Source organism: Tiliqua scincoides, chromosome 2, assembly GCF_035046505.1.
Source record: "Tiliqua scincoides isolate rTilSci1 chromosome 2, rTilSci1.hap2, whole genome shotgun sequence".
NCBI lineage: Eukaryota > Metazoa > Chordata > Lepidosauria > Squamata > Scincidae > Tiliqua > Tiliqua scincoides.
The window spans coordinates 44,673,256-44,689,217 of NC_089822.1; the positions used below are offsets into that span (position 1 = coordinate 44,673,256).

Below are 15,962 nucleotides of genomic sequence, written 5' to 3' on the forward strand. Positions count from 1 at the left end.
ACACCTATCCTTGTAAGCAGTGGGAAATGGTCATTTCTGCTAGCCACTGCTGAAAGCTGTGTGGCTGCCTTAAGATGAACACAAGAAGTACCTTTTGGCATGGCAACCAAAAGGTGAAACAAAGCACACATATCTCTTAGATATGATTTCAGATGCCCTATTAAAAACCAAAGGAGCCAGTTTGCCATCTCACCCTAAATCAATTTTAAATCTGCATCAGGACAAATTTAGGAAGCAGAGCTGGACCATTGGTCCATTTGGCAGTGGCTCTCCAGGGTCTCACAGCCCAATCCTGAGCTGCCTGGTGCCCAGAGGAGTAGCGACGCCAAAATGGCTACTGCAGCATCCTATGCACTCCTGGCAGCCTCCAGTGTCTCCTCCGGTGTCTCCCGGATAAGGGTACAGGCCCAACAATGGGGCTACTCAAATCTGCTCTGGTTATTTTGCCGGCTCAGTGTTAAGCATCCCCATGTCAGGCCAGAAGACCTGACATGGGGTTCAGGATATGGTGGAGCAGAGCTCTGCTGGTCCCACCACCTCCCTCCAACATGCAATGCCTCCACCCCATCCCAACAGACTTCTTCACCACCCGGAGCTCTTCCTTTGCTCCAGTTGGTGTGCGGTGGGCTTCCGGCTGGTGCTGGGCTCAGCATGGAGTTGAGCACTAAGTGTTGCAGGCATGCCTTATGGCACGTTTGTGACAGCTAGGAGCCCAGGATTGGGCTATCAAACAGGCATTTTCCTACCTGGAGATGCCAGGGATTGACCTGGCACTTTCATGCAAGCAAAGCAGGTGCTCTATGACTAAGCCACTGTCCGTTCTCCATGTTAGATTTCTGAGAGAAATATTATGGTGTGTTTCATATTAATGTCCCCATTCTACACACAAACAAAACTGAAACTGGGGCAAATGGCTTTTTTACTGATTGATGAGAATGAGGCATAGAACTACAGGTATGTGAAAAGTATATTTTAAGACACCACAGAAGACCAGGAAAGGATGAGGGCAGAAGGTGGGAGGACTGACATATCTGGGAGGGCACCTGCCCCCCTCCTCTTATGTATCTGATAGGATTACTCAGTGTACAACCCTCTGAACTTTGGGCCAGATTTATTATTAAGGTAGCCCACCAGAAACACGACAAAACTCCTCCATCATTGAAAGTATTTAGTTGTAGGAAACCACATTCTGCCAGTCCTGTGTGGTGACTGCATGCGAGTCTACATAGCAGTGTGCAGCTTCCCGATGCGTGATGGGTACAAGGCACTCTGTGTGTGTGTGGTTGCTACACACAGGTCAACATATATGCCACAATACAACTTTTGGGAGAATTTGTGTCATGTTTGAAGAGACCGTGTGTGTGCGCGTGTGCGTGTGTGTGTGGTTGCCATGCACAGGCCACAAATATGCCACAACACAACTTTCGGAATAAATTGTGTGCCATTTGAAGAGACCGTGTGTGTGTTTGTGTGTGACCACAGACATGCCACAACACAACTTCTGGGAGAAACGGTGTCACGTCTGAAGAGCCCGTGTGCGGGCAAAGCGGCCGCCTCCCTCCTTCAGCACCGCGCCTGGGCGCACCAGGACCACCGAGCGGCCCGCATGAAGGAGCGCAGAGCCGACGTGAGGGGCTGCCCTCCTCCTTCCGCGGGACCAGAGCCTCCTCCCGCCGGGCTGGGAAGCGGCAGCGGCGGAGGCAAAACAAAAGCAAGCCTGCCTGCCTGCCTCCCTCCGCGGACAAGCGCCCGTGTTTGGGTCTGGGAGAGGCGGAGCCGCGCGCGGCGGTGGGAGGTCCAGGGCGGTTCCTGCGGGCTGCGGGGCGGGCCGAGGCTCGCTCGGCGTCGGAGACAGTCGCGGCCGCTCGCTCGCTCGCTCGCTCGCTGGCTGCACCCGGGAAAGGCTCGGGGCGGTCGCCAGGCGCCGGGAGCGGCTCCGCGGGGTGAGTGAGCGGCTCCCGCAAGGGGCGCGGGCGAGAAGGCGGAAGGAGGCAAGTTGCGCCCTTCGCGCCGTCAGCTGGGCGAGGGCGGCTCCGGCTCCTGCTGCGAGGGCCGCCCGTCTCCGGACCCCGCTGGACTTCCACCCCCTCCCGGCCGCGGGCCCCCCGCGCCCTGCCGGCTCACTTCCCCCTCTTCGCTCCCTGCGGGGACCACGCCGGGTCCGGGCAGCCCGTGGGCAGCACCTGCCTCGCCCCCCGGCGGCGCGAGTGCGGCTCCCGCGCTGCCTTCTCCCCCGCTGCGGGTCATCGTGCCGGGCGGGGAGCAACTTTTCCCGGAGTGCAGTGCCCGGGCAGCGGCCGAGGGATGGGCGGGCAGGGAGCCAACTTGGACGCTGCCCGGCCGGGGCGGGGGGAAGCCCGGCGTGGTCCCTCTCCTCGGGGGCTGGTGGGGACGAGGCCGCTCCAGCGCCTGACAGCCCACTCTATCTACACTGACTGATGGGGCTTACTTCTGAGTAGACATGCATAGAGTGGGGCTCTGGGGCTGCAGTCCTGTCCACACTTACCTGGGAGTAAGCCCCACTCACTCTAATGGGACTTACTTCTGAGTAGACATCGATAGGATTAGGCTTTGGGGCTGCAGTCCTGTCCACACTTTCTTGGGGGTAAGATATGCATGGGCTTGGGCTCTTTGGTTGCAATCCTGTCCACACTTTCCTGGGAGTAAGCCTTACTGACTCTAATGGGACTTCCTTCTGAGTAGACATGCATAGGATTGGGCTGTCAGAGGCTGAATCTGGTGCCCTGCCCTGCCTTCCTCAATCCCTGACTGCTTCCCGCGCTGGTGGTGCTTGTGATTGTTTGGGGGGCTGCTTCTTCCTCTGAACCAGGAGGAGGAGGAGGAGTGGAAGCTCCAGCTGCTGATGAAGAAGCAGAGCCTTGGTTTCCCTGGGGAAAAGCATAATCCTTTCCAGCGACATCCTGCAGGCGAGAGAGTTTCAGGATCTACCCAAGAGATAACAACATTCCCCCCCTTCCTTCCTGGTCAGGGGTTTATCTCTGGCATGCATTCAGCTCTCCCTTTTCTTCTGCCCCTTTCTACTCTTTTCTTCTGTGGCGCTTATCAAATCCTAAGTCTTGGCTTCACGCTTTTAAGATTTAATCCGTTATTTCCGATCCATGGCCAGGACAGCGTTTATTTCACGCACAGCTTGAGGTTTTTGCTTCCCTCCTTTGGTAAAGAAGCCCAGGAGTTGGACTGCTTGTGCTTTCCTCCTCAAACTTTCCCCTGACTGCCTTTCATTAATCTTAAGAGTCTTTTGCAGTGGTTGGGCTCAAAGACAGAAAAACATGGCAGCGGGACACTTTGGCATGCTTTGCATTAAAAAAATGTTGTTTGCAAATAATGCTGTGATGGGAGGGAGATTCTGAGAGAACCTCTAATCTGAATGTGCTCTTTTATAAAAGTGATGCACTATTTTGCCTAAATATTCTCTGTGTGCTCAGATGAGTATAGCTTTCGCCATCTGTGGCATTAGTCATCTGAAATTGTCTTAGAGCCAACCCACAACATGGTGCCACTTTACATTGTGTGTCCATCCTTCTCTCTGTGCGTTTCTCTTCATACCACCCACACTGTTTATCTCCTTTTTCTCTTCTTCTCCTTCTCTAAACCCATTTCGGTCCAGCCCACAGGTTTACACATTTGATCCCTGTTGTGTATATGTAACATTGGGCAGAAATGGCTTTTAAAAATTACAAGAAAAATAAAGAGTGTTACTGTTGCTCCTCATTTTTGTTAGGGTGCAGCTGAGTTCCCTTTCTGATCCTGATTCCCAACAGTTGCAGGCTAATTGTTTATTGTATAACAATTCTCCATTCTGTGTAGCAAGCTTGGTATGACACTTTCTTAGATCTGCAGTGTTCTCAGTTTCAAGCCAGGTTGGGAGCTATTTGTCTGAGGGTGTTGGTTGAAACTTTTGACAAGCATAAGCTGCTGAGAAAGTCCTCTTCATTTTTTGCAAAGCGAAGTGTTAAGGCAAAGTGTTAAAGTCCCTTTATATCTTTGGTGTTCAAGTATTTGCATATAACTGTAGACGGTTTTGCAAGCATGCACACTTTCTTTTTCATATTGAATCAGTATGTTAGCCATCACACAGGCTAACAACATGAGAAGTGCAATGCAATATATTTTGCATTGGACCAGCTAGTCTTTTAAAATACTGAAAAGCTACTTTTAAGTAATGTTTTTGAACCGGATGTAAAGCCTGGTTAGCTCACTTCCAGTGTTGTATACTGGTCAATGTTATCTGTTCTCAGGCTAATTGATCTCAGAATGTTATATAATGGAAAGATAACTAGAACTCAGTGCTTTCATCTTCAGAATGAGCTACTACTTTATTATACACTGTGCTTATATTTTTCCCCTCCACTATAATAAATGGACAAGACCCAGATTTGTTGTAAGTTATTGTGAGTGGTTCAAGATTAGATTTCTTTTTATTGGGGTGATTGAATATTCTTCACAAACTTCACTGCCCTCTTGGAATTCTAACTTGCTTTCTGAATAGAAGTTATGGTTTCAGGGTGAATGGTGAATATACAGTTGCTGTTTGATCTCAAAATAAGTAGTATTCATAAATATTAAATCATGTATTTTAGTGTTCTACTGACCTTTTGAAACACTTAACATTAACATTCGAGTGACCTGCACATAATATGCGGTTTTATATGACCACAGAGTTAAAAAAAAGTCTTTGATTTTTTAAAAAAAATCTCAGTAACATTGAAAAGCAGCCACAGAACATACCTGGGTAGTCGGTACCAAACTGCAACACAATGGCATAGTTTTTTTGCTGGTGAAAGATTCAGAAGTGGATGGTTGTGTGTGCATGCTGCTTTGGTGTTGGTGGTTATTCCTATAGTGCTATCAACACCATATGTTACAACAGAAGAGAGGGCAGGTCAGTGCCCTGTGGTGCTTACCATCTAGATCAGGGGTGCCCAAACCCCAGCCCTGGGGCCACTTGTGGCCCTCGAGGACTCCCAATGTGGCCCTCAGAGAGCCCCCAGTCTCCAATGAGCCTCTGGCCCTCCAGAAATTTGTTGGAGTCCACACTGGCCTGATGCAATTGCTCTCAGCATGAGGGCGACTGTTTGACCTCTCCTGTGAGCTGTGGGATGAGGGCTCCCTCCACTGCTTGCTGTTTCACGTCTGTAATGCAGTAGTGGCAGCAAAGGAAAGGCCAGCCTTGGTTTATTCATGAACTTTTATAGGCCTTGAGCTATTGGAAGACCTTCATCCATTCATATAAGTTCATCTTTAATATATTCATTTATGTAAGCTTATGCAAATTTATTCAAATTTTAAATGTAAATTAATTCTTCCCCCCCCCCCCGACACAGTGTCAGAGAGATGATGTGGCCCTCCTGCCAAAAACTTTGGACACTCCTGATCTAGATCAGTGTTTTTCAAACTTTTTAGAGGCCCTAGGGCTGCTGCCTGATATATAAATGTCAAGGTGTGCGGCTCTAATGGTGATTGGGCAGCAGTACTTCCCCCCCCCCCAGCAGCTTATTTAACCCTTGATGCACATAGCCTAACCCTTGATGCACATAGCCTAATCTCTTTTTGCAAACTGCCAAAATTGGGTCATGACCCACTGGTGGGTCTTGGACTCACAGTTTGAGAACCACTGATCTTCTAGGTCAGGGGTCTCTAAACTTTTCGGCCAAAGGGCCACATCAGATATCTGGCATGGTGTGGAGGGCTGGGGAAAAAAATTAAGCATAAAATTTAAATAAATACATTAGAGATGGAACTTAGATGAATAACTGAAATGAATGAATTAATGGGCTCAAATGTCCAGGATTTCTCCAGGCAACAACACAACCCAAGAAATAAAGCACACACACTTCAATGGACCCTCATTCCCCCATCCCACAAGTACAACTCTGGTTGTGTTTGGTCAACTGGGCCAAAGGAACTCAAGGGATTGCAGGCTGGCTGCGGGCCGGATAGAGGCTCTCTGTAGGCCTCATCTGGCCCCCGGGCCAGGGTTTGGAGACCCCTGTTCTAGGTGTAAGGTAGAAAAGAAGGGGAGAGGAGTTCTTAAGATCATGTATACATTCTTATACATCATGTGTACGTTCTTAAGATTAGTTGCAGTAGGGTAAAAGAACTATGGAGTTATGTTAACAGGTCAACAGGCATGTGGATTTGGGAGAACCCGTGGACATTATATATCTGGACTTTCAGAAGGCGTTTGACACGGTCCCTCACCAAAGGCTACTGAAAAAACTCCACAGTCAGGGAATTAGAGGACAGGTCCTCTCCTGGATTGAGAACTGGTTGGAGGCCAGGAAGCAGAGAGTGGGTGTCAATGGGCAATTTTCACAGTGGAGAGAGGTGAAAAGCGGTGTGCCCCAAGGATCTGTCCTGGGACCGGTGCTTTTCAACCTCTTCATAAATGACCTGGAGACAGGGTTGAGCAGTGAAGTGGCTAAGTTCGCAGACGACACCATACTTTTCCGAGTGGTAAAGACCAGAAGTGATTGTGAGGAGCTCCAGAAGGATCTCTCCAGACTGGCAGAATGGGCAGCAAAATGGCAGATGCGCTTCAATGTCAGTAAGTGTAAAGTCATGCACATTGGGGCAAAAAATCAAAACTTTAGATATAGGCTGATGGGTTCTGAGCTGTCTGTGACAGATCAGGAGAGAGATCTTGGGGTGGTGGTGGACAGGTCGATGAAAGTGTCGACCCAATGTGCGGCGGCAGTGAAGAAGGCCAATTCTATGCTTGGGATCATTAGGAAGGGTATTGAGAACAAAACGGTTAGTATTATAATGCCGTTGTACAAATCTATGGTAAGGCCACACCTGGAGTATTGTGTCCAGTTCTGGTCGCCGCATCTCAAAAAAGACATAGTGGAAATGGAAAAGGTGCAAAAGAGAGCGACTAAGATGATTACGGGGCTGGGGCACCTTCCTTATGAGGAAAGGCTACGGCGTTTGGGCCTCTTCAGCCTAGAAAAGAGACGCTTGAGGGGGGACATGATTGAGACATACAAAATTATGCAGGGGATGGACAGAGTGGATAGGGAGATGCTCTTTACACTCTCACATAATACCAGAACCAGGGGACATCCACTAAAATTGAGTGTTGGGCGGGTTAGGACAGACAAAAGAAAATATTTCTTTACTCAGCGCGTGGTCGGTCTGTGGAACTCCTTGCCACAGGATGTGGTGCTGGCGTCTAGCCTAGACGCCTTTAAAAGGGGATTGGACGAGTTTCTGGAGGAAAAATCCATTATGGGGTACAAGCCATGATGTGTATGCGCAACCTCCTGATTTTAGGAATGGGTTAAGTCAGAATGCCAGATGTAGGGGAGAGCACCAGGATGAGGTCTCTTGTTATCTGGTGTGCTCCCTGGGGCATTTGGTGGGCCGCTGTGAGATACAGGAAGCTGGACTAGATGGGCCTATGGCCTGATCCAGTGGGGCTGTTCTTATGTTCTTATGTTCTTATGTTAAAGGCCTCAAGAACAAGGTGGAGTTTGAAAAGGGGTTTGAAGGACGTTGGACAAGAAGTATCACACACGTGATCTGGGACATAGTGTAAAGGGCAGCAAGGAAGAAAGGATGGAATTGTTTCCAGAATAAGACTTTTGGATGATGAAAAAAGAGTGATGGTCATAGACAGAAACATGACTAGATATGAGGGCCGAGGCCATGGAGTAGTTTGAAGGCAAAGACCATGGGCTTGAATTGAAAGCAAATAGAAAGCCAGTATAGGGCTTTCAGAAGAAGTGTGATGTGATTGGAGTGACAAATGAGGTGAGAGGGCTTAGGTGAGACAATAGAAGCCTGGAGAGGAGAAGGCTGCAGTAGTCAAGCTGAGAGATGGCCAGGGGTGTGAACCACAGTCTTTACTGTGCAGAGCAGAGAGGAAGTGCATTTTTGCAGAGGAGAAGTGATATGATTTAGACTACAAACTGGATGAGAGGAGTCAAAGATAAAACCAAGTGTGGCAATTTATCCCTTAAAACCAGAGACATGTTGTTACTGTTCTACATATAAAGCTGCTTTATCTGAAGCAATTCTGCATACGATTGTGGCAGTTCTTAATTATATCAGTTCTTTCCATGCCCCCCCAGGGGTGCGTTAATGTGCTAACTCAACACTATCCAACTGAGCCGCTGTCCTGTTTCAGTTTGCTAAATCGGTTTAGTGCTCTGAAAGCACCAAACAATTCTGAAGCCTAATTTTGGGAACTGTAGGAAAGCAGAGGGCCAGTTCAGAGTTGCTGTGAGCCAGAGCTTTCAAGTTGCAACAGTGGTTGGACAGGGATCAAAGTACCTGGGAATTGCATCTCCTGGCTTGGAGCTGTTGATACCATTCAGTTGGTTGCTCCAGCATTTCTGAATCTCAAGTAGGGCTTGAGGGGCTCTGCATAAATTCCTGCAGTGTTGTTCAGCTTGGCTTTGTTGTGGATTGGGCACTTAATTGTTACCTTTGTAAGTTCAAGATGGCCTGGTAGTTGTTTTTTTTTAAATGTTGGTTATCCAGGCTGGGCATTATCCAAATTGGTTTTTGTAGTACTAAAAAGATGGCAATAGTTCTGATACAGAAAGGAATACTAATTCAAGGTTGGAGAAAACGGCAGCATATTGTCATCCTCTGTGAGGTATAAATGAGGTTTCACTATACCATGACACATCTTTTAGACATTAGTGCTGTACTTGGGAGCCATAAACCTATCTAACGTTCCTTGTGTCTGTTTGCCTTTGCCTTCTAAACAGGTTCACTTGTGTGGGCAGGCAAACTTCTGTCAGAAAGCTGCAAGGCAGGAGGAAGTAATAAGCTAAGCTGTGTTTGGAAAGCCTGCAGCCTCTCACCCTGGAGAGCCTTTAGCTGACTGAGTAGCTGTTTCTGGCAGATAGGCTTGCATTTCATAAACTTTGGTAGGTGCTGTTCCACCAAGTATTACTGCAGTTTAACTTCTCTTTCTTTCTCATCCTGTGAAATCAGTATTGCTGCTTATTTAAACAACTGGGCTTGACTATCTTCAATTTCCTGAATGTATCCTCCCTGTTTCTGAAATAAAATGTGAGCCAGCAATTAGGGAGTGGATTGATCTGTGTAGATCCAGCTACGCACATCTGCTGTTGGTCTGCCATTGTTGCTAGTCTTCACTTGCCCTGGGGTAGTGTTCTTGCTTCTGATGTGTAAGGGTGTATAACTTCAGTCAGCTGTCAACCTTGCAGCATCTGATTATTTCTGTCAATCCGATGTCAGTTTGAGGACAGGAAAAGTACTTACAAGAAGAAATGCTGTGACTTAAATATTACATGCTCCAGACAGGTGGAGAGGCAGTTATCTTTCAACCCCTGGAGCTCTTGTCAAGTTCCATTTCATATGGCTAACAGAGTTGCTCATCGTGTATCCTGTGTCTTAAAATATACATGGAGGAGAGTATGTGTGTGGGGAGCTGTTAGACAAAGGAACTTCTGTAGATCTTGCATGCATTTCAACATACTAGAAGCTCAAGCAGTAGTAAACCTAGGTTGGTGTAATATTAACAAATCTAGTATATTGACTTTCTGAATCCTTTGAGGCCACATCTTCTGTCAATTTTTTTTCCTTAACCTCCAAAGTTGAAAGCATTGGTAGCTAATATAGTTTGTGTCCTGTGCATGCAGTACTGACAAATTGAGCCCCTCAGTTAACGCTTTGCAAGAACAAGAGAACGCAGCAGTACAATTAGAAATTGGGTTTTCTTAAATATAATTGGGTGGTTCATCTAACTGTATTAGATCAGTGTTTCTCAGCCAGTAGTACTTTTGTCACTGGTGGTGCTTGAGGTGATGTCTGGTGGTGCATGTAGGCCCCCCCAGACCCCCACTGCTTGGCAGCAGGACCAACAATGCAATATGACAAGCAGCAGTAGGAGGCTCGGTTGGCAGGCAGAGCTCCAGTGTGTGCTTTGTGCACACTCAAAAAAGCCTCTGTGTTCACCATGAACCTCTTACTGGTATTTTTCAGATGCATCTGGCCTCCAAATCCAGAAGTAACTGGTGATGACAATGCCAGTTCCTTCCGGTGGTACTTCCAGTAAGTGGACCATGCAGAGTAGTCCAGCAGGGGACAAACGTTGAAAAACACTGTATTAGAAATGTATATCCTTCTACAGCTTCTATTCTGTGTAAACTCTCAGCTTCCCCAACCTTGTTGCACGTGTACTAGCCATCTATTATATGCTGTCACCTAGGACTAACTTCCAGCATGAACATGCTTTTCCTAGGGCTCTTCTTTACCTGACACTCTGCTAACAATGATGCTACTACCATATCAGACTTATCAAAAGGAAGTTCAGAAGAAATCATGAACCTTTATGGCAAGAAGATCCTTTGTATTAGGGCTACCTGATGAGTACTTCAGTTAGGGATGGAGCGGAGCAAGATACAACTGCATATTCTATTCCTCAAGGAAAAGAATAATTTATCCCAGCTTATTAGCACACAAAAGGTTGGGAGAATAATTTTTTTTTAAAAAATCCATTTCCTGAGAAATGGATTTAAACAGAAGAAGAATAGGCTTGTGCTTTAATCATTTTCTCTGGACATTGTTTTCCTAGATTCAGGAAATCCAGGATTAAGTTTCTTAATAAACTGTAATTCGTACAGTGGTGCGGATCAGTTTTGTTGTGGGCATTACCTATTTCTTACCTGGGTCTTATGCCTTGGCTGTAGGGTAACTTTTAAAAACAGCAGCACTCTCCAGAATGTAGAATCTGAGCAGTGATTACATGGCTTCATAAACTGGCTCAATGAAAAAAACTATCTTCTGCATTTAAAATGCTTCTAGTTTATGCAGCATCTCTTTATAAAACTGAGAATGCTCGTAGTACAGTTTCACTGATCATTATTCTCCTCCTAGGCAGGGTCAGGCCTGGTTAGTACTTGGATGGGAGACCGCCTGGGAATACCGGGTGCTGTAGGCTTATATCATAGTCTTTCGAGACTGAAGGTTGCCAACCATTAGGCAGAAAAGGGGGAATGTGTATGAACCCTGCAGAAAAGCATATCTTCCCAGATAATCTCTAGAGAAATCCTAATACTTTCTGCTGTTCTTTTGTGTAAATGGAGCTTTTGTTGCCCAGATTCAGTGGACCCCCCCCCATGCACTCCATAGTTTTGCAGCTCTATGGGTCCAGTCTTATCCAACTTTTCACCACTGATGCAGCTGCAGTGCAACCCTTGCGAAGTCCTCCGTAACTGTCCCACCATTGCAAGATGCAGCACACACCCTGTTGGCACAGCTGCTCTGAGGATGGAAATTTGGATAGGACTGGGCCTTAATAAAATGTTACTTTTTAGCTAAATATCTGGTTATTGAATTTGCCATTTTTACAATTTGAAAGTGCCTGACTACAATAACTCCGTATGTTTCACAATACACCAGTAGTCCCCCAAAGTCTCATTTCTGATGGTTTTTTCTTTTCTAGAGCATGTTCCAAGTTTGGTTTAAACATTTATTTATCTGTGTCTTTCCCAAACTACAGTATTTGTTAAACTACACTTCTCGCTGGAAGCAGTTTCTGTACATAGTTCTCTCTATAATGTGTGTTTTCTGATTAGTCTTGCAAAGCCTTGTACTTTGTTGCCAGTACATATCGCCTTCATTTGTCTTGGTTTAACCCATTTTTTGCCCAGCCCACAGGTGTACTCATTTGGCCCCTGTTGAGTATATGCAACATTGTGCAGAAATGGCTTAAGTAGTACTGTATGTAGTCTTTTGAAGCAAAACAAAAATAAATAAGAAAAACCCCTATTGTTCTTGGAAGAGTCCTTGGGTATACAAGGAAGCAGGCCGGGCTGAATAGAATGAGATTGTAACTTGTACTGTTTACCTGAAGAGATTAACAGGTTGTCAGCAGAAAACTGTCTGATACTCTACAAATTGAGAAATATGGCGTATTTGCATTTCCTTTGCCCCTCCTCTAACAGGCATGTCTGTTCAGATGCTTTAGAGGGAGCCTTATATTGTCTCGTCCTAAGGCCTTAATTTAACATATTCATTGATCATATACATTGTCTCTTGACTTAAGTATGAATACTTTGTACTAGCTACATGTCTAGAATGTCTCAAAGACAGAAATTATTGTCTATATTGGTAATCATTTTCTCTATTTTCTAATCAGTTTCAATAATGAAAGGCTAGTACTTCTTGACAAGTAAAAATTACTTGTGTGCTCCTGGGATCAGTGTTTACAAGCAATAAAATTCATGTGGGTATTACACTATATCAGGTGCAGATACAGTCTTCAGAATTTTGCTTTCACTGCAGTATTTGTCTATTGAGCTTTTATTTCTGCTTTGCTAATAGCAGGTTGTCATTGTAATGACTAGTCTAAGCACATACTGTTTATATTGCAGAAAAAATATATTGCATTATTTCTCAAATGTTTTGAACTCTGACCCTCCTTGGGGATCTCCCAATCCAGCACTAATAGTCTGTTCCACTGGTGAATGCAGTTTATGCACTGGTTTGCACAGGAATGCACTGGTTTATGCAGTTGCATAATCACAGCTTGCTGTTGCATGTGAGCATCTATGAGTTGTGGCAGTATTAGAAAAAGAAAATGGGATGCTACTGACTCATTCAGGGAAGCTTAAGAACAAAGTGACAGCTGTTTCTGAACTTCTGTCTTTCCAAATTGCATTGGGTTGATGGGGCAGTAAGAGACATTCATCCCCACAAATTCAGTGTGGCTCAATATGGGAGGTAAGGAAATAATGCACTACCTGCTTTAGGATCCTCGCCTTCATTGGAACTCCATGTGCACATCAAAAGGTTCATACTCCTTCCACAAATAAGCTACCACTGCTGTAATGTATACATTGTATACTACAAGCATATTTGTAGTCCAAAACATGTTGATTTGATCCCACTATGCTAAGTTACTTTATGAAAGGCTGCCTATTGACTGAAAATTCACTTTATTAAAATATTCAATATTTAAAGAGGGTGACTGAGTTCTGGAACTTAAAAGTCTAGAATGTGAAGGGTTCATCATGTTGCTTTTCAACTGAGAAATCTGAGTAGAGAGAGAAGGCCATATCACTTAAGCAGTGACAACTATGAGAATATTGGGACAGGATCTTGCAAGCAAAAGTTTTTTTGAAAGATGACCTGCAGTGTAAGCTTGTGCATGATTTCCTGAAAGTAAATTGATTTCCTGAAAGTAAATGTTCAGTGGGGTATGTGCCAGCATATGTAATTTTGCCCTCATCTTGTTTCATGTTCTACTAGCAAAGGCCTGGCATAGGTTTTTCAGACTGTATGGTTTATACAAAGAGCAGGCTAAACTTTCTGAGCACTTTGAGACAGAGCAACATAATGTTGTGCTTTTTACAGTTGCATAATTTTAAACAAATGTTTGGATCCAAAGAGCTGGTTGGACATGCCCAGTAGAATTCTTGACTTCTTTTTGAGTGCTAGTTCCTCCGGCCATATCACAAACTGATTTTGAAACCCTGAGCAAATTTTGAAAAGCAGTTTGATAAAACATAGGGACCTGCTCATCAAGAATTAAAAAAAAAAAAGGATTCTGTTGGGTACACCAAAGCCCTTGGGAGTGCCCAAGCAGCTCTTTAGATTCAAGCCTATGCCTGTAAAACTTGTTTGGGGAGCACCTAAGATTCCACAATTTGAAACTAAGATTCCAAAAGCTAGCAAATGTGACTGTCCCAAAGCTATTCTGTTTATTTTTCTAACATTATATTTTTTTTGGACAGAGAGGGCTTATTATTTATCCAAGGTTGTCAGAATAGCATCCTTGGGGTCCATTGCATTTTACCTTTTTGAACCTTTTATCTGTTCCTCTAAAGCAGGGGGTGTCCAAATTTTTGGACAGGAAGGCCACATCATCTATCTGACGCTGTGTCACGGGCTGAGAAAAAAATTGAATTTATTTCAAATTTGAATAAATTTACATATATTTACATAAATGAATACATTAAATATGGTACTTACATGAATGAACGATGGTCTTGCAATAAAAAGCCTTGCACGAAGCAAGGCCAATCTTTCCTTCGCTACTGCTGCATTGCAAATGTGAAACAGCAAGCAATGGCGGGAGCCCTCATCCCGCAGCTCACACGAGATGTCGAACAGTCACCCTCATGCTGAAAGCAGTTGCGTCAGGCCAGTGTGAGCTCCAGGAAGCCTCCAGAGGGCCAAAGGCACATTGGAGACTGGGGGCTCCCCGCAGGCCGGGTTGGGAATCCCCAAGGGCCTCAAATGGCCCCTGGGTTTGGGCACCCCTGCTCTAAAGGAGGGGAGGTTAACTGACAGTGTGGGCCGGTTCTAGCCCCTGACCCACTTTTGTGGAATTTTTGATGGCCCCTGCCAATGCTCACAACTTCATTTGACATGTTTTTTCAACTTGAAGGACTGAGAGAGAAGCATAATAAGTATGTAAGTAAGTGATGATACTCCATATTTCCTATAAACTTTTGTGAATTGCTATCTCATGGAGAAACAAACTACTGCTACTATGCATCTTGAGGGGCTCTTTCAGAAAGCACACTTGGAAACACTCAATCGCCAAAATGACCTCATGTCATTTGAACATATATGCCCCAAAGCTCTGAAACGCTAATTGCTCAGTAATGTCATATTTATTATACAACTTGATAGTGCTTGAATTATTTAGCTGCTGCTGTTTTATTGCCTTTGCAATTATTAGGAAAAAGGTAGGGGAACCTCTGATGAAATCCACAAGCTCCCTGCACCGTTTTAACCAAATTATGTCTTCTTCCCCCCCCCCCATAACCCTCTTAAAAACAGTGACTTTGGGGGTGATCCCCTGTGCCTCTTCCCTACCATTTAGATACTGGAGCCTGACTATAATAATAATAATAATAATAATAATAATAATAATATACAGTATTTATATACCGCCTTTCTTGGTCTTTATTCAAGACTTTATTCAAGGCGGTTTACATAGGAGGGCTTATTAAATCCACGCAGGGATTTTTACAAATTGAAAGAAGGTTCTTTCTTTCAAGAACCACTACATTCAAGGTGTTACATTCCGATCTGGTTTAACATTCTGGCCTCCATCCTCCCATGCTCCTAGCAGATGGAACAGCTCAGCTGCAGCTTGCCAGTTGCTTCAAGGTCGTATGGTGCTGGTGGCCTCGAACTGGGGACCTTGTGGATGTTAAGCTTCAGGCAAATGGAGGCTCTACCCTCTAGACCAGACCTCCTGCACATATTAGGGTATGTGTTGTGATCCTGGACACATATTTGGAGAATATTTACACTCCCAGCCCCTCAAATATAGACCTTGCCTGCCCCTGATCTAGACTTAAATATGTTGACTTTTAAGAAGTATCCCAGTTTGTTTCTAATTAGTTTGTACAGTCGTTCCTGTATGCTTGCTTGTTCCAGAATAAGTAAGAAATCCTGAGAGATTGTGGGTGTGTTCCTATTGTTATATATTCTACCTCTCTCATGATTTATATCAACATTGCTTGTTCTGCATTGTTGGTTTAAAAAAACAAATCCACTATACCCTAATACAAATTTGTCCCATGGAATACTGTCTCTTGTGAGGATCCAGTCTAGCAGTACCAAACTAATTACGTCAACACATTGTGAATTTAGTATTTGTATGTGTTGGTGAGTTGTAACCCAAGTTTATGGTGAGCTATTTCTGTATAAAATTGTATTTTGAATTATGTACCCCATTTGCAACATAAGCTATCAAAACAGCAGATAGATGGAACTTGCTGTGGCAACCTGGAACTTGGATCCAGTCATACTTATACAAATGCCACACAATTATTTTATCGTGGGAATGAGTCACAGAGGAGGTGAGGTGGATTCCTTAGGTTTGATAGGAAGAAAATCTCATGATGATGCAGCTAAACTATCCCAAATACCATGTGAAATATCAGCTCACCATGAGGTGAATGTTTTTTTAGTCTGGGTCTTAGTTTTCACATAGAATA

General features: G+C 44.8%; 1 protein-coding gene across 5 annotated transcripts in view; it reads left to right on the forward strand.

The window, feature by feature from the left end:
* Window positions 1-1,854: 1,854 nt before the first annotated feature.
* Window positions 1,855-15,962, forward strand: part of PAM (peptidylglycine alpha-amidating monooxygenase) — a 171,481-nt gene continuing 157,373 nt past the window's right edge. For 4 of the 5 annotated variants that reach the window (XM_066614797.1, XM_066614801.1, XM_066614802.1 and 1 more), the window contains exon 1: window positions 1,855-1,943. The gene's annotated coding sequence lies outside the window, so the exon portion shown is untranslated. Of the gene's footprint in view, window positions 1,992-15,962 lie in introns of all 5 variants that reach the window. The other variant, XM_066614799.1, reaches the window with a different exon arrangement.